At 47.4% G+C, this 22,803-nt stretch overlaps 1 protein-coding gene across 3 annotated transcripts in view; it reads left to right on the top strand.

The window, feature by feature from the left end:
* LOC117502670 (DNA (cytosine-5)-methyltransferase 3A-like) overlaps positions 1-22,803 on the top strand; it is a 126,670-nt gene that overhangs the window by 36,842 nt on the left and 67,025 nt on the right. The gene's annotated exons all lie outside the window — the stretch shown is intronic.

Raw genomic sequence — 22,803 nt, 5'->3', positions numbered from 1 at the left:
ATTGTATGTACCGTATTGTTGGCTGGAGGTTGATGATTAATAAAGAAGTGGAGCTCGTTGAGGGGACAAATTAATCGAGAAAAGGCTGCTGTTCTTGCTGTAAATTGCATAAAAGACTCGACGGAGAACTTGAAGAGGTCACACACACATTAACGTCATTGTATGGCCACAGAGTTGCAGAAGCATAAAATCAGGCTATAGGATTTTTGCAGCAGATTTGGAAAAAAGAGTGACTCGACCAAATGTATCTTTTAAATGCACTAATGCCTGACACTTATTTAAGGCAGGCGTTTATTTTTTTCTGATGAAGTTTTCACCCGGGTCACTTAATGAGACAGGTCCTGATTCAAGGTCAGGCTTTTAATCAAGGAACATACATAAACCTCATTGGTTGCTGGGATTCCCCGTAGATTGTTTGACGCCTCCTGACTGTAACTAATCCGTTCCATACATATAACGGATTTTTGTCCATTTTATGCGTATAACAGACTTTGTCCCATATCTACCTATAACTGATTTCGATTATTACAGACAAAATTTGCTAGTCCACCTGATTCCATTATAAGGTTTACTGTATGTAATCTGAGGACATTTCTATGGATAAACGGCAGCGGAATCTTTTCTGACAAAGGTGCACACATGCTTTAGAAAGAATGACATGGCACATTTGGCTGCAGCAAAAAACCACTGAGGAACTCTTCTAATATTTACTTCCTTTAATATTCCTGTATGCATGACCAGCTTTGTACAGTCTGCAAATGAGGAAGTATTTGTAGGCTTTTCACACTGCTGGAATTTCATCAATATGGTGAGAATCCAGCCTTGTTTTTAACCCAAATCTGAATTAATTGTAGACTGTACAATCCAAATAGTAATAATAATATTATTCATAGTTGTGAAATGGAACAGTTACTCAGTGACATGACATCTGAGAGCTGTGCTTTGGCATGGATTGTGATCACACTAGAGTCATATGATTCCCAAGTCCAGCTGGACCACAAACCCTGACCATTTCTGCAAGTGGGCTCAGGCACAGTTAAGCGTACCATGGGGTGAACATGATGAAGTATCCACACTAGTATAACAAACTGGACTTTCGGTCAGAAATGCTTGGGCATGGTACAATGGCCTAGTGTGACTATGCTCGTAGAGCTTCTGTGGTGTGATGGGAGATATTGTGTTTTGTGCAACTTTATTGTGTTGCACCACCCATTCACAGTTTCATAATGGAGTCGAATAAAGAAGGATATTCTTTTAAACAATATGTGTTATTTCACCTACAGCTTGCCAGAAGTACATGGGATCTTTGAGACAGATAGTGATCAGTTTTCTACCTTGTATTTGTTCCCTTTTCCTGCCCTGAAAAACTAGATTACCATCTCATTGTAGGAATTGCGTTTTGTCTGCTTTATTTCTTGGCTTTGTGTTTTTTTCCGTTGCTTTCTGCTTTGTTTATTCTCTTGTTGGAGTTTTTCCTCTTTGGGTCTGTCTGTCACGTTTTCCTCTTGTCTGTCGCTGCTGGCTCTTAGTGGTGGGTGTTTCCCTCTCGCTGGCCACACCCTCATTCTGGTATTCCATGCACCGCCTGCTCTCAATCTGCACCTCCATTCACCTGGGTGTATTTAAGCTCCTCATTTTGCTTTACTCCCTCGCCAGATTGATGCGCCCTAGTGCCTTCTCTTCAGCTCTGTATCTTGTTCTGCCTGCTTCATGTGTTTTTTTGCCCACCTGCTTGTATCCTCATCCCCGGACTGTGCCTGATGTTCCTAGTTTTGTTATTCCTGTTGGACTGCCTTACTGTGTACCCCGTTTACTGTTTCAGTAAACTGCTTTTACATACAGAGCCAGTTGTCTGAGTCCTGCATTTGCGTCCTGCCCTGAACCATCACCAGACCTGATACTCATATCTAGATGATGCTGGTGGACACAACCTCTTGTTGATCCTGGTGTGTCACGCCCTGTTGGGTTGTCCCATGGACTCCGGCTTTGAGTGTTAGTGTTGCACAGGTTTTGTTTTTTGCATCCATAGTGTTGAATACCACCAGTCAACTCTGAACCTATGTCAAAAATGGCAGGAAGTAGTGTAAGAATGTTTTCAGTCCCCTGGCATTGTGGACCAGGGGACCATGGCCTTTCACGTATGGACTCCCACATTAGGTGAGGTCTCACAGAGTGGGGGCGGAGTCTACTCAAGCGCTGCATACACCAAACAGACATAACATTCTGATCACTGACAGGGGAATATCATTGATTATCTCTTACATTAGCAACTGTCATGGATTAGGCAGCAAATTAACATTTTGTCCTCAAGTTGATGTGTTGGAGCCAATTGTGATGGTTAGAAGACTGCGCCAGATCATCTCTACAACTGCAGCTCTTGTGGGATGTTCCCAGTCTGTAGTGGCAGTACCTGCTAAAAGTGGTCCAAGGAAGGAAAACTGCTGAACAGTCCAGTTGAGCATCTGTGGGACATGTTGGACAAACATGTCTGTTCTATGGAGAATTAAAGCATCTGTATAGCAGCTCTTCCATATAGTACAGGAGGATATCTGAACTGCTCCAGAGAAACAGTATTACAGTTTTGGAGTGATCGAATGGTGGACTGAACCGAAGCTTTAACAGGGCTTTCGGTCCAGTTTAGCTAAAGCGGGTCTGCAACGAACAATGGACCATCATTCTGCAACGGCGATGTTATTGGAAGACCGTGGTTGCAGCTGTTGCGCTAAACGTGACACAATAAGCAATAATGTGTACGCGGGCAATTTACCTTTGCATGTGGTAGGTCTTGGATACTTTTTCTCTTACATTATTAAAATGATCATTTATAAATAATTTTGGACTACTCAGGTTAACCTTGTTTTATGGAAAATTTTTGTTTGATTCTCTTAGCCACCGAATAAAACATCAGCTCAAACCACTGAAACAAATATCTACTCCCATGAAAGAAAACATACAACATGACTCAGATGTGTAATATAGGACTCGGATTTATTCATTTATTTCCTATTTCCATTTTTGGGTCTATAGAAATAGGTCAAACCTCTTACCCATTTCTAAAATAATGATTTAATATTCCAATTGTCTGTACATATTAAAGAAACAGGAACCCATAAGCAATTTGGGGAGGTGACGGTCTACACTAAAAAAAAAAAATGACTCACTTGGATGAACTCAATTCATTATGTCTAGGATTTCCATCTAATAAATATATGTAGCCCCAACTCCAAAAAGCACATCCATGCAAGATAATTTAACATAATTTAGTTGGGACTACCTATATTTATTAGATGGTAATCCAATGAGTCCGTTTTGAGTGTAGTAGTTAAGCATTGGGGTCCAGACCCGAGGATCCTCTGTTCAAAGCCCAGCCAGACCGGAAATCACGAAGGCCCCGGTCCCACTGGGAAGAGGGTTAATTGTGCATGAATTTGAGTATACAAATTACGGGCGCTCGTTGTCATCCGCAACAAAATTGGCCAAAATGACAAATGTCTCAGTTATGAATTACGGATATATTAATAATCAATCAATCAATTTTTTATATAGCGCCAAATCACAACAAACAGTTGCCCACAAGGCGGCTTATATTGTAAGGCAAGGCCATACACTAATTGGTAAAACCCCAACGGTCAAAACGACCCCTGTGAGCAAGCAATTGGCTACAGTGGGAAGGAAAAACTCCCTTTTAACAGAAAGAAAAACCTCCAGCAGAACCAGGCTCAGGGAGGGGGCAGTCTTCTGCTGGGACTGGTTGGGGCTGAGGGAGGAGAACAGGAAAAGACATGCTGTGGCGGGGGAGCAGAGACGATCACCTAAGGATTAAATGCCAGAAGTGGTGCATACAGAGCAAAAAGAGAAAGAAACAATGCATCATGGAACCCCCCAGCAGTCTACGTCTATAGCAGCATAAACTAGGGATGGTTCAGGGTCACCTGATCCAGCCCTAACTATAAGCTTTAGCAAAAAGGAAAGTTTTAAGCCTAATCTAAAGTAATTAACTTTAGTCTGTGAAGAAGATTCCCCATTACATGAACAAATTGTAATCTATTAGACAAATATGATTCAAACCACCGCAGCGCAGTGCCTTTAATACCTATGGCATGCTCTAATCTCTGTAATAAAATTTTATGGTTCAGCAGTATCAAAAGCAGCACTGAGGTCTAACAGAACAAGCACAGAGATGAGTCCACTGTCCGAGGCCATAAGAAGATCATTTGTAACCTTCACTAATGCTGTTTCTGTACTATGATGTATATAATGTATAGTGAGTATATGATGAAAAATCACGGATGTATAACGCATGTATTGTGAATGCATCGCGCACATGTGGCAGCAACAGTGGTTGTAATGCGCGTGCGCGACATCTGCATTGCAGTCATAAAAGAAGCGCACTCGGGTCTTTCAGCGTCACTGTTCACACCAACACCACAGCCTCTGGAGCAATTGCTGGACTGGACCGTTGATTGGTATGTTGTTGGATGGCAGCAACTATGACACTACGTCTTTGGGGATCCATAACTACATCTGTACGTCTCCACAGCTGGACTGGCAATGACTGGCAGGTATGTCAATTTCTGTTTGTTATGCATTCGCAAATTGTCTGCAAATCAGATGCAAAGCAGACGTAATACAAACGCTTATTTGTGACCAATCTGTATGCATTAGCCACAACTTATTTTAGTTTGTGATGTGGACGTGATAGGCACGCTATATATCTGTTTTTACACACTGTCCCAGTCCGCTGCCAAGCCGCAATACCCCGTCAGTTGCAGATATCAGCGGATAATGGCAGATATACAGCGCATAGATTGTGTATGTATTGCGTATGTAAGGCGGATATCATCCGCGACCAAAATTTTGTGCAGCTCAAAAATCCTGGCAACGGAAAAAGTGCCTCTGCGGATACTTGCTACTTCATTTGAAGAGTTTCAGTCAGGTTTTAGAATTCATCATAGTACAAAAACAGCATTAGTGAAGGTTACAAATGATCTTCTTATGGCTTCGGACAGTGGACTTATCTCTGTGCTTGTTCTGTTGGACCTCAGTGCTGCTTTTGATACTGTTGACCATAAAATTTATTACAGAGATTAGAGCATGTCATAGGTATTAAAGGCACTGCGCTGCGGTTGTTTGAATCATATTTGTCTCAATAGATTACAGTTTGTTCATGTAAATGGGGAATCTTCTTCACAGACTAAAGTTAATTATGGAGTTCCACAAGGTTCAGTGCTAGGACCAATTTTATTCACTTTATACATGCTTCCCTTAGGCAGTATTATTAGACGGTATTGCTTAATTTTCATTGTTACGCAGATGATACCCAGCTTTATCTATCCATGAAGCCAGAGGATACACACCAATTAGCTAAACTGCAGGATTGTCTTACAGACATAAAGACATGGATGACCTCTAATTTCTCTGCTTTTAAACTCAGATAAAACTGAAGTTATTGTACTTGGCCCCACAAATCTTAGAAGCATGGTGTCTAACCAGATCGTTACTCTGGATGGCATTTCCCTGATCTCTAGTAATACTGTGAGAAATCTTGGAGTCATTTTTGATCAGGATATGTCATTCAAAGCGCATATTAAACAAATATGTAGGACTGCCTTTTGCATTTACGCAATATCTCTAAAATCAGAAAGGTCTTGTCTCAGAGTGATGCTGAAAAACTAATTCATGCATTTATTTCCTCTAGGCTGGGACTATTGTAATTCATTATTATCAGGTTGTCCTAAAAGTTCCCTAAAAAGCCTTCAGTTGGTTCAGAATGCTGCAGCTAGAGTACTGACGGGGACTAGCAGGAGAGAGCATATCTCACCCGTGTTGGCCTCTCTTCATTGGCTTCCTGTTAATTCTAGAATAGAATTTAAATCTTCTTCTTACTTATAAGGTTTTGAATAATCAGATCCCATCTTATCTTAGGGGACCTCGTAGTACATATTACCCCATTAGAGCGCTTCGCTCTCAGACTGCGGGCTTACTTGTAGTTCCTAGGGTTTGTAAGAGTAGAATGGGAGGCAGAGCCTTCAGCTTTCAGGCTCCTCTCCTGTGGAACCAGCTCCCAATTCAGATCAGGGAGACAGATACCCTCTCTACTTTAAGATTAGGCTTAAAACTTTCCTTTTCGCTAAGGCTTATAGTTAGGGCTGGATCAGGTGACCCTGAACCATCCCTTGGTTATGTTGCTTTAGACGTAGACTGTGGGGGGGTTCCCATGATGCACTGTTTCTTTCCTCTTTTTGCTCCATATGCATCACTCTGCATTAATCATTAGTGATCGATCTCTGCCCCCCTTCTCGGCATGTCTTTTTCCTGGTTCTTTCCCTCAGCCCCCAACCAGTCCCAGCAGAAGACTGCCCCTCCCTGAGCCTGGTTCTGCTGGAGGTTCTTCCTGTTAAAAGGGAGTTTTCCTTCCCACTGTGGCCAAGTGCTTGCTCATAGGGGGTCGTTTTGACCGTTGGGGTTTTTCATAATTATTGTATGGCCTTGCCTTACAATATGGAGCGCCTTGGGGCAAACTGTTTGTGTGATTTGGCGCTATATAAGAAAAAAAGTTGATTGATTGATTGCCTTGCGGATGTGTGCGGATGTTCGCCGATCATAGAAGCATGTTTCACGGATATTGCGGATGTTTGTGAATATGAACCAATTTTGTGCGCAGTTCATAACGCAAATCTTCCTAAATACTAGTGGGACTGGGCCCTAAGGGCCCTCGGGCAAGGTCCTTAATCCCATAGTTGCTCTCAGTATGTATGAGCATCTTCCATGGCAGCACCCTGATATTGGTGTGTGAGTGTGTCTGTATGAATGCGAGGCATAATTGTAAAGCGCTTTGAGCTTCTGATGCAGATGGAGAAGAGCTATATAAATGCAGTCCATTTACCATTCAATTTATATTTACTAAATTGATGCCATGAGCATTCGGATTTTTAATGAAATGTTTTGTTTATCTGCCAAACATTGTCATTTTTGTGTGAAAAATTTTGATGTGCTCAGAATCAGGCAAATTTTGTCGACCCTCCTGAATAAAAAAATATGTCTTCTGGTCTGGTGAGGGTTGTCGTTATACTGGTGGGCCTCCAGGTCTCAAAAACTGTCAGGGAAACACTGCTTATTGCACATAAAAATAGACTAATTCTAGATGTGTTGAATTGAAGGCATATTTTTACAAATTTGTACAGAGGTGACATAATACTAACATTTGTGTACTCTGTGAACTTGATCACGCCATCTTCTCCATGCCAAGTATGATCCAATATCACTTCCACAAATTGTTATGTAGTGATAAGCTAAGTGCAGAGAGAGAGAGAGAGAGAGAGAGAAGTGGTGGATCAAGTCTTTGCATGTAGCTTGAAAAGATTTTATCCATCGTAATTTGTGTTTAAAAAAAGGTCATTAGATGGAAGTAAACACTGATGTCACAGTGGGCTGCCACAGTCAACCCTGCATCACTGAGAAGTTAGCTCTGGTTAGATAGTTTACTGTGCACATGTCACACATGGCCACCAGCAATATATGTTGTAAGTATCATATTTTCCTGAATACGAGTCAGACTGGAGTATAAGTCCCGTTTATTTTCTGTGTTCTCAGCTGTATAATTTGGGATTTTTGTACATTGTTCTAGTGTACTTTGATCCCCGCAGGCCAAAGACCTGAATGGAGATTATGTTGTAGCGATTTCTGTCTGTCTGTCTGTCGATCCATCCGTCCCTCCCATAAAGAGTACAAGTTTACTGAAATCAACTCCTCTCACACTTTTAGGAGGAATTTCATGAAATCTGGTACAAATCCTTCTTATAGGTTGGTAATACGCATATCATTCGAGTTGGGCCCATTTTACCAGAGTTGTGACCCTTGATTAACAACTCTAGACTCCGTCAGTTTCATGAGTGGGTGCCTGCATTCTGAAATCAACTTCTCTCTCATTTTTTAAGAGGAATTTCGTAAAACTTGGTACAGTTCCTTGCTATAGGTTGTCAATACGCATATTGTAATATTGTACAAGATTGACACATTTTGGCAGCATTATGGCCCTTGCTTAACAAACCCAGACACTACCAGTTTCTTGAGTTGGTGTCGGCATTGTGAAATCAACTGTCACATACCTTGAAATGTTAGCAAGCACTTGTACCAAAGCAGCATTTGCCAGCGGGGTATATTGTGCTCTCACAGCATTTTTGTTGTTGTTGGCATTTATTCTTTTATCATTAGAGGGTTTTTTTTGTGCTTTGATTCCTGGGAAATTCCAGTACAAATAGGCAATATAATAATAATGATAATGGTGATGATGATGGTTAATAATAGTAACAAAAAATGTGACTTATACTGTGAAAAATACGGTAATCATAAAACGCAAATAAATAACTTCCATTGTAATTTTTTGGCTCAGAAAAATGTGGTGTGGGTAATTTTAGGATTTGTCGGCAACTTGTTGACAAAGAAATTTCTCTTGTACAGTATAATTGTCAGAGGTGAGCAGAGAACTCAGAGTCTTGATTGCTAACAATATAAGATTGTAAAAGAGTGAAGTCAAACTTTAAGGTCAGAAAAATGAGTCCTATTCAGGCCCTGAGGCCCGTTGGTACCGGTGCTTCTCTCTGGATTATGTGGCATCAAGCGGATGATATCAATCAATCAATCAATCAATTTTATTTATATAGCGCCAAATCACAACAAACAGTTGCCCCAAGGCGCTTTATATTGTAAGGCAAGGCCATACAATAATTACGTAAAAACCCCAATGGTCAAAACGACCCCCTGTGAGCAAGCACTTGGCGACAGTGGGAAGGAAAAACTCCCTTTTAACAGGAAGAAACCTCCAGCAGAACCAGGCTCAGGGAGGGGCAGTCTTCTGCTGGGACTGGTTGGGCTGAGGGAGGGAGAACCAGGAAAAAGACATGCTGTGGAGGGGAGCAGAGATCGATCACTAATGATTAAATGCAGAGTGGTGCATACAGAGCAAAAAGAGAAAGAAACAATGCATCATGGGAACCCCCCAGCAGTCTACGTCTATAGCAGCATAACTAAGGGATGGTTCAGGGTCACCTGATCCAGCCTAACTATAAGCTTTAGCAAAAAGATAAGTTTTAAGCCTAATCTTAAAAGTAGAGAGGATGTCTGTCTCCCTGATCTGAATGGGAGCTGGTTCCACAGGAGAGGAGCCTGAAAGCTGAAGGCTCTGCCTCCCATTCTACTCTTACAAACCCTAGGAACTACAAGTAAGCCTGCAGTCTGAGAGCGAAGCGCTCTGTTGGGGTGATATGGTACTATGAGGTCCCTAAGATAAGATGGGACCTGATTATTCAAAACCTTATAAGTAAGAAGAAGAATTTTAAATTCTATTCTAGAATTAACAGGAAGCCAATGAAGAGAGGCCAATAGGGTGAGATATGCTCTCTCCTTCTAGTCCCCGTCAGTACTCTAGCTGCAGCATTTTGAATTAACTGAAGGCTTTTCAGGGAACTTTTAGGACAACCTGATAATAATGAATTACAATAGTCCAGCCTAGAGGAAATAAATGCATGAATTAGTTTTTCAGCATCACTCTGAGACAAGACCTTTCTAATTTTAGAGATATTGCGTAAATGCAAAAAAGCAGTCTACATATTTGTTTAATATGCACTTTGAATGACATATCCCTGATCAAAAATGACTCCAAGATTTCTCACAGTATTACTATAGGTCAGGGTAATGCCATCCAGAGTAAGGATCTGGTTAGACACCATGTTTCTAAGATTTGTGGGGCCAACTACAATAACTTCAGTTTTAATCTGAGTTTAAAAGCAGGAAATTAGAGGTCATCCATGTCCTTATGTCTGTAAGACAATCCTGCAGTTTAGCTAATTGGTGTGTGTCCTCTGGCTTCATGGATAGATAAAGCTGGGTATCATCTGCGTAACAATGAAAATTTAAGTAATGCCGTCTAATAATACTGCCTAAGGGAAGGATGTATAAAGTGAATAAAATTGGTCCTAGCACAGAACCTTGTGAACTCCATAATTAACCTTAGTCTGTGAAGAAGATTCCCATTTACATGAACAAATTGTAATCTATTAGATAACTATGATTCAAACCACCGCAGCACAGTGCCTTTAATACCTATGGCATGCTCTAATCTCTGTAATAAAATTTTATGGTCAACAGTATCAAAGCAGCACTGAGGTCTAACAGAACAGAACAGAGATGAGTCCACTGTCCTGAGGACATAGAAGATCATTTGTAACCTTCACTATCTGTTTCTGTACTATGATGATCTAAAACCTGACTGAACTCTTCAAATAGACCATTCTCTGCAGATGATCAGTTAGCTGTTTTACAACTACCCTTTCAAGAATTTTGAGAGAATATTTTGAGATATTATATGACTCCCTCCCCTGTACAGGGTTCCAGTTACTTCCCTCGCCGAAGCCAGTACCCATTTACAGCTAGGTAGACTGAGACAATGCAGACTTGTCTTGTCCAAGGACACAGACAGGGAGCATGAGCGGGATTCAAACCCTGGTCTACAACTTGGCAGGCCTGCTCTTATCTGCTGAGCGACCTGCTCTGCATTAAGGTTAGATTATGTGTTTGTTCATATTGATTAAAAACAAAGCACTTTTTTTAATAGGTGTCAGGACTTATCATGACATGCAGAATGAAGGACTGTCGCTAAGATAGTTGACATTTCAGACATCTTTAACGCACCACCTGTTGTGTGGGCCGCTGAAGAGGAGGTACTGCTGGCCCACCACCACCAGAGGGCGCCCTGGCCTGGAGTGCGGGCTCCAGGCACCAGAGGGCGCTGCCGCCTTATGGGAGTAGCCTGGTGTGACAGCTGTCACCCATCACCAGACACAGCTGTTCCACTCAGCACAGAGGTATATCAGGAGGACGGCGTCTCCACCTCAGTGCCGAGATATCGCCTAGACTGAGGTAATATTCTCTGCATTTATATTCTGAACAACCAGCTAAACTTGTTAAACCTTTCAGGACTGTTGACTACTGATAGCTTCATTGCTTGGATAAGTACTCACCTTCCTGCTGTACTTTGACAAGAGGTGGAGGCGGCTTCTCCCCTCTCCGTTACTGGGTGCGGTCGCATCCACACCTGTGTGTTGTTGCTCTCCTCCCGCCAGCAGTACCGGATCCGACGAGCGGGAGGCAGTGGCCACCTGGGAATTCGGGACTTGGCGGTTCCAGTATTTCAGGGTTCGGTGGCAGAGGAGATCTGGGTGGTTCCGGTTCGACTGAGACGGACGTCTCCTACCTTCGAGCCTGCCCACACGACACCAGCGGATTCGACCCCAAATTGTGATTGTTGTATTTATTGTGCTCGTTTCACAATAGTAAACCTTGTTATTTACCTTCTCCATTGTCCGTTCATTGCGCCCCCTGTTGTGGGTCCGTGTTCCTACACTTTCACAACAGGATATCTCGGCCAGCGTCATGGACCCCGAGGGGCGTCAACCGGCTGTTGAACGGCCAATGGAAGACCAAGGCGCGGCGGAGGCTTCGGGAGGGGTAATCGGTGAGTTGCAGCGGATCCTCACCGCTTTCACCTCTCGGATCGATTTAATGACCGAGCAGCACGTTCTCCTAAACCGCAGGGTGGAGGCTCTCGCCGCACAAGTGGAGGCGCGCCCTTCGGGCGCCGCTGCGGCTCTCCCTCCCGAGGACCCTGCGCGCGAAAGTGACGTTCCACTGGTCGTTCAACGGTCCCTTCCTCCGTCCCCAGAACCATACATAAGCCCTCCAGAGCCGTACGGAGGCTGTGTGGAGACGTGCGCGGACTTTCTGATGCAGTGTTCGCTCGTCTTCGCACAGCGTCCCGTGATGTACGCGACTGATGCTAGCAAAGTAGCTTATGTGATCAATCTGCTTCGCGGGGAGGCACGCGCTTGGGCTACAGCGCTCTGGGAGCAGAACTCACGGCTCCTTCATACATACGATGGGTTTGTACGGGAGCTCAGAACGGTGTTCGATCATCCCAACAGAGGAGAGTCCGCTTCAAACCGCACTACTGTCAATAAGACAGGGGCGTCGGAGCGCAGCTGCCTATGCAGTCGCCTTCCGCCTCGCGGCGGCGAGATCCGGCTGGAATAGCACTGCCCTCCACGCTGCCTTTGTAAACGGACTGTCACTGGTCCTAAAAGAGCACCTGGTGGCTAAGGACGAACCGCGGGATTTAGATGGGCTCATCGATCTAGTCATACGACTCGACAACCGGTTAGAAGAACGCCGTCGGGAACGAGGCGAAGGGCGTGGCCAGGCACGCGTCGTCCCTCTCCCTTTCGGGTCCGATCGAGCTCCGCCCTCCCCACGCTCCTCTGTTCCTGCGCTCCGTGCGCCTATGGCTCCCCCTGCTGACGAAGCTATGGACACGAGCAGGGCAACATTTAGGGCACCTGGAGCACAAAGGAGGCAGGCCCACGGAGCTTGTTATGTTTGTGGCTCGAGTGAGCATCTCGCAAACGACTGCCCCGAGCGGTTTAAACTCCAACGCCCGCCCCCTAGAGACTGGGCCAGGGGTGGGCCAAAATATTCACGTGGGACACACCCACATTGCTACACGACTCCCAGTCACGATCCTGTTTGAGGATTCAACCCTGAAGGCCCCAGCACTGGTGGACACGGGCTCTGAGGGGAATCTACTTGACAGTAGATGGGCCAGGGAGATAGGGCTCCCTCTGGTGGCTCTTACCTCGCCTGTGCAGGTTCGGGCGCTAGATGGCTCCCTACTCCCACCAATCACACATAAGACACCTCCAGTAACTCTGGTGGTGTCAGGTAACCACCGGGAGGTGATCGAGTTCTTTGTGACTCAGGCCACCTCCCGTGTGGTTTTGGGGTTTCCATGGATGCTAAAGCACAATCCCCGGATCGATTGGCCGTCCGGGGTAGTGGTTCAGTGGAGCGAAACCTGCCATCGGGAGTGTCTAGGTTCCTCGGTTCCTCCCGGCTCCCAAGCTAAGGAGGAGGTCAGAGTCCCGCCCAATCTGAAGGCGGTGCCGGCGGAGTACCATGACCTCGCTGACGTGTTCAGCAAGGATGTGGCTCTCACGCTTCCTCCCCACCGCCCGTATGATTGTGCCATTGATTTGGTTCCAGGCAGTGAGTTTCCGTCCAGTAGGCTGTACAACCTCTCACGGCCGGAGCGTGAATCAATGGAGACCTACATCCGGGACTCATTAGCTGCCGGGTTGATCCGGAATTCCACCTCTCCGATGGGTGCTGGTTTCTTTTTTGTGGGTAAAAAGGATGGCGGGCTTCGTCCATGCATTGATTATAGGGGGTTGAACGAAATCACGGTTCGCAATCGATACCCGTTGCCCCTGTTGGATTCGGTGTTCACCCCCTTGCATGGAGCCAATATCTTCACCAAACTTGATCTTAGGAATGCGTATCATTTGGTTCGGATCCGGAAGGGAGACGAATGGAAGACGGCATTTAACACCCCGTTGGGCCATTTTGAATACCTGGTCATGCCGTTCGGTCTCACTAATGCTCCCGCGACCTTCCAAGCGTTGGTAAACGATGTCCTGCGGGACTTCCTGCACCGGTTCGTCTTTGTGTATCTGGACGATATACTCATCTTTTCCCCGGATCCTGAGACTCATGTCCGGCATGTCCGTCAGGTTCTGCAGCGGTTGTTGGAGAACCGCCTGTTTGTGAAGGGCGAGAAGTGTGAATTCCACCGCACTTCTTTGTCCTTCCTGGGGTTTATAATCTCCTCTAACTCCGTCGCCCCTGATCCGGCCAAGGTTGCGGCGGTGAGAGATTGGCCCCAACCAACAAGCCGTAGGAAGCTGCAACAGTTCCTCGGTTTTGCTAATTTCTACAGGTGGTTCATTAAGGGCTATAGTCAGGTAGTTAGCCCCCTGACAGCCCTGACCTCACCAAAAGTCCCCTTCACCTGGTCGGATCGGTGCGAAGCCGCTTTCAAGGAGTTGAAACGGCGCTTCTCGTCTGCACCAGTTCTGGTGCAGCCCGATCCTAGCCGCCAGTTAGTGGTTGAAGTGGATGCCTCGGACTCAGGGATAGGAGCGGTGCTCTCCCAGAGCGGGAAGACCGATAAGGTCCTTCACCCGTGTGCCTATTTTTCTCGCAGGTTGACCCCCGCTGAACGGAACTATGACGTCGGCAATCGGGAACTCCTTGCTGTGAAAGAGGCCCTCGAAGAGTGGAGACATCTGTTGGAGGGAACAGCCGTGCCATTCACGGTTTTCACTGACCATCGGAACCTGGAGTATATCAGGACCGCCAAGCGGCTGAACCCCAGGCAAGCCCGCTGGTCACTGTTCTTTGGCCGTTTTGACTTCCGGATTACCTACCGTCCCGGGACCAAGGATCAGAGGTCGGATGCATTGTCCCGGGTGCACGAAGACGAAGTCAAAACGGAACCGTCGGATCCCCCGGATCCCATCATCCCGGAGTCCGCTATCGTGGCCGCCCTCACCTGGGACGTGGAGAAGACCGTCCGGGAGGCCCTGACCCGTGTCCCGGACCCCGGAAACGGACCAAAGAACAGACTATACGTCCCACCAGAGGCTAGGGCTGCAGTCCTGGACTTCTGTCACGGTTCTAAGCTCTCCTGTCACCCAGGGGTGCGAAGGACCATGTCAGTCGTCCGGCAACGCTTCTGGTGGGCATCCCTGGAGGCCGACGTCCGGGACTACGTCCAGGCCTGTACCACCTGCGCCAGGGGCAAGGCCGACCACAGAAAGACCTCAGGGCAGCTACAGCCACTGCCCGTGCCTCATCGCCCTGGTCCCACATCGGTCTGGACTTCGTCACGGGTCTCCCGCCGTCCCAGGGAAACACCGTCGTCTTCACGATAGTGGACCGTTTCTCCAAGGCGGCCCACTTCGTGGCCCTCCCGAAGCTCCCAACGGCCCAGGAGACAGCGGACCTCCTGGTCCACCACGTCGTCCGTCTGCATGGCATACCATCAGACATCGTCTCCGATCGCGGTCCCCAGTTCACCTCACACGTCTGGAGGAGCTTCTGCCGGGAACTGGGGGCCACGGTCAGCCTCTCGTCTGGGTACCACCCCCAGACCAACGGGCAGGCAGAGCGGGCGAATCAGGAACTGGAGCAGACACTTCGCTGTGTGACAGCCGCGCACCCGACGGCCTGGAGTACCCACCTGGCCTGGATCGAGTACGCCCACAACAGCCAAGTGTCATCAGCCACTGGCCTCTCCCCGTTTGAGGTGTGCTTGGGGTATCAGCCCCCCTTGTTTCCGGTGGTTGAGGGAGAGGTCGGTGTGCCCTCGGTCCAGGCCCACCTACGGAAGTGCCGTCGGGTGTGGCGTGCCGCCCGCTCTGCCTTGTTGCAGGCCCGGACGAGGGCGAAGAAACATGCAGACCGGCGGCGAGCCCCGGCCCCCAAGTATCGTCCTGGGCAGGAGGTCTGGTTGTCCACCAAGGACATTCCTCTACAGGTTGACTCACCGAAACTCCAAGAACGGTACATCGGACCGTATACGATCCTCAAGGTCATCAACCCCGCCGCAGTGAGGCTCCAGCTTCCGGCCTCACTGCAGATCCATCCAGTTTTTCATGTTTCCCGGATCAAGCCCCTTCACACCTCACCCCTCTGCACCCCGGGTCCGGCGCCGCCTCCTGCCCGGATCATCGACGGAGCACCGGCTTGGACTGTCCGCCGGCTCCTTCATGTCCGTCGGATGGGCCGGGGTTTTCAGTATCTGGTGGACTGGGAGGGGTACGGACCCGAGGAGCGCTCCTGGGTGAAGAAGGGTTTCATCCTGGACCCGGCCCTCCTGGCCGACTTCTACCGTCGCCATCCGGACAAGCCCGGTCGTGCGCCAGGAGGCGCCCATTGAGGGGGGGGTCCTGTTGTGTGGGCCGCTGAAGAGGAGGTACTGCTGGCCCACCACCACCAGAGGGCGCCCTGCCTGGAGTGCGGGCTCCAGGCACCAGAGGGAGCTGCCGCCTTATGGGAGTAGCCTGGGTGACAGCTGTCACCCATCACCAGACACAGCTGTTCCACTCAGCACAGAGGTATATCAGGAGGACGGCGTCTCCACCTCAGTGCCGAGATATCGCCTAAGACTGAGGTAATATTCTCTGCATTTATATTCTGAACAACCAGCTAAACTTGTTAAACCTTTTCAGGACTGTTGACTACTGATAGCTTCATTGCTTGGATAAGTACTCACCTTCCTGCTGTACTTTGACAAGAGGTGGAGGCAGCTTCTCCCCTCTCCGTTACTGGGTGCGGTCGCATCCACACCTGTGTGTTGTTGCTCTCTCCCGCCAGCAGTACCGGATCCGACGAGCGGAGGCAGTGGCCACCTGGGAATTCGGGACTTGGCGGTTCCAGTATTTCCAGGGTTCGGTGGCAGAGGAGATCTGGGTGGTTCCGGTTCGACTGAGACGGACGTCTCCTACCTTCGAGCCTGCCCACACGACACCAGCGGATTCGACCCCAAATTGTGATTGTTGTATTTATTGTGCTCGTTTCACAATAGTAAACCTTGTTATTTACCTTCTCCATTGTCCGTTCATTGCGCCCCCTGTTGTGGGTCCGTGTTCCTACACTTTCACAACACCACCTCCTGCAATCAGGAGCCGCTGATGGAGCACATCAGCTTCATGAATAATTTATTCTGGATACAGTGTCAAACTGCATGAAATCGGTCCTCTGCAGTTAAGAGAAAAACAAGACACACATGCATGCCAAGACACCCCCCCGCGCGCGCCTTTATTTGCACCACAACATCAGGGATCAATGCACGCACACCAGGATGGACAGCATGCATTGGCAGTATGTCCCCATTTGACTGGTTGACTGGTAGCAGTTTTAAAACAAAAGAGTCTCGGGTGGCCAGAGGACAGTTCTGTTATGTGCAGACGCGAGTTGAGGAGCGGACCAGTGTCTGACTGAACCCATCGCTAAATAACCAGAAAGCGGTTCCAAAAACAAAACAAATTTACTTCCCTTCTGTGCAATAATTGTGTACAACATAAATGTGTGTTTGTCTGGCGAGGTGAAGGACGGTGCGCTCTCCAGCGCCCAAATGGATCGAAGCCCGACGCTTCTGGACCCAGACTCACCACCGAACACCCCCCAGGTGGACACGACAAACTGACTCTGTGAAGGATGGAAAAGGTGAGGTAAGTCAACAGCTACAACAAATATCCTTCAAAGGCACACACTATCAGCAACACATTCAGGTCTGAATTTAAGCTTTATGTAAATGAGCAGCTTCTCACAACAGGTGGAGGATCATCATTCCGTACGCCACGGCAGTGAGAAGCGAGCTGCACAATTCTCATCAATGTTCAAATATACTGCGTAACAAAATACCAAATTACTGTTAACACTTATTCAGACAATCATCACCTCTGATGTGTGCTGACAGCATGTGTCCCTCACCCGTCCTCCTTCACAGGCACGATGTGTCAAACCCAGGCGCGGTCCTCAGCGTCTCACAAACGAACGTCACAAAGTCGAGTTCCCGGCAATTCTGCTCGAATCACTCATGGCTTAAATGCAGAACGCCATCTCATTATCTGCTTCAGCTGAAAGTCTTTAAGTTTGCACGTGAGCATCATCCACAGGTGCTGCAAGTCATTAGGCCTGCACGTGAACATCCTCCACCAGTGCAGCCAATAATGCTGATGAGGGTGAAGGACTCTTCTGCCAGCACCTTCTCCACAGACAAAAACCAGTTTGCATACCACCTGGAGAGCAAAGAAAAGAAAACAACACCAAAATGTCCAGCCAAACCCCCCAACACACAACAGTACCCCCCCATTAACGGGAAGCCTCCCGGCGACCGAACAGACCAGGCCCAAGAACGGCACCTCCCTCCGGGGTCCACGTCAGGAAGCAGACGGTGTAACGCTCCCAAGGTCCACAGCAGACAGCAGGACAGGGCACCGCAGCTGGAAGGCCGGCTGGCATCAACAAAACCCCCAAAAGAGTCCCATATACAACCTAACATACAAGAAAAACACAAAACCCACCCAAACCCTCCCCAGGGGACCGTCCCATCCAACCCCGGGAAGAAAAGAAAAACACCCAAATCCAAAAACCCAACATAGCCCCAACAACACAATACCAACATAAATTCACAAAGAAAAATAACAAACAACCCCCCCAGAACGACTTGCAGAGCCCAACACCCCCCAGAAGACCTTTACCGCCAGTTCCAGGAGTAACAGCCAAAGCCGGAATCCCACAGAGGTCCCCAGGTATTCATGGAGCAAAAGCGCCCCCCCCCCCAGTGGACCCTACCATCAACCCCAGGAGGCACCCTCCCCACAACCCAGGAACCCCAGACCCGGCCCCACTTGGCTAGTCGGCCCCACAAGCCAATTCCCCCCCAGAGGACCGTCCCATCAACCCTGGAGGTGGAACCTGGAAGGAAACATAAAAAAACACAAAAATCCAACCCCCGGCGGACTTCCTTAAACCACCCCGGGGGCAAATAAAACAACCGGCAAACCCTGTTACCCCCCCCAGCACCCCGAAAGACCCCAGATCACTCCCAGAGCCTATCGTCAACTCAGTTTTGGCAAACGGCACAAAACTACCAAGCTGGGGAAGGAAACAGGAAAAACTAACCCAGTCCCATCCCCTAAGCGCAGCGGAAAACCGGAAATACGTCCGGTGCCCCAAACCGACCATACCACCAGCCCATCGGGAGGGGTGGAACTACCGAAATGGCGAATGGCACAGATCGGCCCACCACTCCGACTGAGGTACGTTCCCGCTGCACCACACCCCGGTTACACCAATGACGAACGGTCAAAGGCCCCACCGGGGCTAGAGTGGAACCGGGCATCAACCAAACCCAAAAAAAACGCCCCTGACAACCCCCCCCCTAGGTGCAGAGGTTTTCTGAGAAACGCTCAGCGTAACCAACCTGCACCACCCCACAACCCAAAAGACAAACGGTCTTAGAGCATGTGAGGTTGGGGTTAGGGAAACAGGGAAATAAAAACAACAAAACAAAACGACCCAATCCTCAAACAGAAATTACCTAAGTCCAAAAAATGAAAACCTGTGATTACCTGAGTCCAGCCGAGCTCCGAACTGCCAGTCGTTCACTCCACCAGAACCGCCTCTAAGTCCCCAAACAATTTATAACCCCTTACAAGAAAACAAAAACAGCCCAAATAACTAAACAACCAAAGATCTGCCCTTTTTTTTTTTTTTTTTTTTTTTTTTTGTGTCCATTATTATGCCTGTCTAAGAACACCTGGAGATACGTCATTGTTATCTTTCTTGACGCTTATGTGACCGGGGCAATATGGCGGCTTCAGCTCGTCCAAGCTGCATGGGCTCATCCGCAAGAGGAGCCAGAGGTCCCGTTGGAGGAGTCTCAGTGGGGCGAAGAAGAGGCAGCCCTGATCTGTGTCGGGGAAAGCCGACACAGATCGGAAATCCACGGAATAATCCGCCGCACTCCGCCTCCCTTTGGGTGACGGAGTATTCTGCAGCGGTATCGATAGTGCCGCAGCTGGAGCAGCAGGAAGCAGAACGGCTTGCGCTGCAAGCTCCGTAATGCGAGCATCTGTTTGTTTAATTTGATTTGCGAGAGGCCGTAATTGCTCCCATATCTTCTCCAAGTATTCTTGAACTCTTTCAGCAAAAGGAACCGCTTCTGCTGCTGGGTCCATTTTGGAATGGCCGGGAACTACTGTTATGTGCAGACGCGAGTTGAGGAGCGGACCAGCGTCTGACTGAACCCAGCGCTAAATAACCAGAAAGCGGTTCCAAAAACAAAACAAATTTATTTCCCTTCTGTGCAATAATTGTGTACAACATAAATGTGTGGTTGTCTGGCGAGGTGAAGGACGGCGCACTCTCCAGCGCCCAAATGGATCGAAGCCCGATGCTTCTGGACCCAGACTCACCACCGAACACCCCCCAGGTGGACACGACAAACTGACTCTGAAGGATGGAAAAGGTGAGGTAAGTCAACAGCTACAACAAATATCCTTCAAAGGCACACACTATCAGCAACACATTCAGGTCTGAAATTAAGCTTTATGTAAATGAACAGCTTCTCACAACAGGTGGAGGATCATCATTCCGTACGCCACGGCAGTGAGAAGCGAGCTGCACAATTCTCATCAATGTTCAAATATACTGCGTAAAAAAATACCAAATTACTGTTAACACTTATTCAGACAATCATCACCTCTGATGTGTGCTGACAGCATGTCCCCTGACCCGTCCTCCTTCACAGGCACGATGTGTCAAACCCAGGCGCGGTCCTCAGCGTCTCACAAACAAACGTCACAAGGTCGAGTTCCCGGCAATTCTGCTCATATCACTCATGGCTTAAATGCAGAACGCCATCTCAGTATCTGCTTCAGCTGAAAGTCTTTAAGTTTGCACGTGAGCATCATCCACAGGTGCTGCAAGTCATTAGGCCTGCACGTGAACATCCTCCACCAGTGCAGCCAATAATGCTGATGAGGGTGAAGGACTCTTCTGCCAGCACCTTCTCCACAGACAAAAACCAGTTTGCATACTACCTGGAGAGCAAAGAAAAGAAAACAACACCAAAATGTCCAGCCAAACCCCCCAACACACAACAAGTTCATTAAAATAATCAATCCTCTAGTCAATAAATTGGTGGCCTCTGTCAGGTCTGTATGAAATCCAGCCATCATAAAATTCAAACTCGTCAAAGTCACACTCATTTGATGTCTGCAAAACAGTGTGCTGACTGACAAACACATGCAAGTGTGAAGTCCAGTAATGTGTCCTTCGTCTGGTTATCGTCACGTTCTTTTGAGCACGCTGATGGGACTTTGTCCATGACCACATGACTGACTGACGAGCTACAGTGATGCAGATACACAAGGTGACACCTGCGCTCCCTGTAAACCAAATAAAGGCATGATCCAGAATCCCGGACTGTGTGTGTATTGGTACCCTGCGTATTTCTATCCGTACCTCATGTTGGGTATAACAGGCCGTAAGAAAGTGGTGCAAGAATAAGCATCTGGATACTTGCTTAAATGATGGACCAGACTTTAAATGCTTGACAACCCAGCTCAAAACTGGACGTATACCTGCCTTAAGACACACACACACACACACACACACACACACACACACACACACACACACACACACACACACACACACACACACACACACACAGTCATGATTCGGTAGATACAGTGAGGAAAATAAGTATTTGAACACCCTGTGGTTTTGCAAGTTCTCCCACTTAGAAATCATGGAGGGGTCTGAAATTTTCATCTTAGGTGCATGTCCACTGTGAGAGACATAATCTAAAAAAAAAAAAAAAAATCCTGAAATCACAATGTATGATTTTTTAATAATTTATTTGTATGTTACTGCTGCAAATAAGTATTTGACCCCCTACCAACAGCAAGAATTCTGGCTCTCACAGACCTGTTAATTTTTCTTTAAGAAGCCCTAATTATTCTGCACTCTTTACCTGCATTAATTGCACCTGTTTGAACTTGTTACCTGCATAAAAGACACCTTTTCACACACTCAATCAATCACACTCCAACCTGTCCACCATAGCCAAGACCAAAGAGCTGTCTAAAGACACCAGGGACAAAACTGTAGACCTGCACAAGGCTGGGATGGACTACAGGACAACAGCCAAGCAGCTAACAACTGTTATGATTATTTATTAGAAAGTGGAAGAAACACAAGATGACTGTCAGTCTCCCTCGGTCTGGGATTCTATGCAAGATCTCACTTTGTGGGGTAAGGATGATTCTGAGAAAGCTCAGAACTACACAGGAGGACCTGGTCAATGACATGAAGAGAGCTGGGACCACAGTCACAAAGATTACATTAGTAACACATGATGCTGTCATGGTTTAAAATCCTGCAGGGCAGCAAGGTCCCCCTGCTCAAGCCAGCACATGTCCAGGCCCCTTTGAAGTTCACCAGTGACCATCTGGATGATCCAGAGGAGGCATGGGAGAAGGTCATGTGGTCAGATGAGACCAGAATAGAGCTTTTTGGAATCAACTCCACTTACCATGTTTTGAGGATGTGAACAACCCCAAGAAAACCATCCCAACCGTAAAGCATGGGGGTGGAAACATCCTACTCTGGGGGTGCTCTTCTGCAAAGGGGACAGGACGACTGCACCGTATTGAAGGGAGGATGGATGGGGTCATATATTGCGAGATTTTGGCAAACAACCTCCTTCCCTCAGTAAGAGCATTGAAGATGGGTCATGGCTGGGTCTTCCAGCATGACAATGACCCCAAACACACAGCCAGGGCAACTAAGGAGGGGCTCCGTAAGAAGCATTTCAAAGTCCTGGAGTGGCCTGGCCAGTCTCCAGACCTGAACTCAATAGAAAGTCTTTGGAGGGAGCTGAAACCTGAAAGATCTAGAGAAGATATGTATGGAGGAGTGGACCAAAATCCCTGCTGCAGTGTGTGCAAACCTGGTGAAAAACTACAGGAAACGTTTGACCTCTGTAATTGCAAACAAAGGCTACTGTACCAAATATTAACACTGATTTTCACAGGTGTTCAAATACTTTTTTGCAGCAGTAACATACAAATAAATTATAAAAAAATCATAAATTGTGATTTCCGGATTTTTTTTTTTAGATTATGTCTCACAGTGGACATGCACCCAATATGAAAATTTCAGACCCCTCCATGATTTCTAAGTGGGAGAACTTGCAAAGCCGCAGGGTGATCAAATACTTATTTTCCTCACTGTAGATATGTGCAGGTTGCTTTTTTTTCCAGCTGTTTTTCTTAACTGACCACAGAACATTTCTGTTGCGACAGCTGGTGTCAGGGTGTCTTTGGTTTTGCACAA

The sequence above is a fragment of the Thalassophryne amazonica genome, chromosome 21 (genome assembly GCF_902500255.1).
Source record: "Thalassophryne amazonica chromosome 21, fThaAma1.1, whole genome shotgun sequence".
Lineage (NCBI taxonomy): Eukaryota > Metazoa > Chordata > Actinopteri > Batrachoidiformes > Batrachoididae > Thalassophryne > Thalassophryne amazonica.
This window is presented reverse-complemented; position numbering and strand designations above follow the sequence as displayed.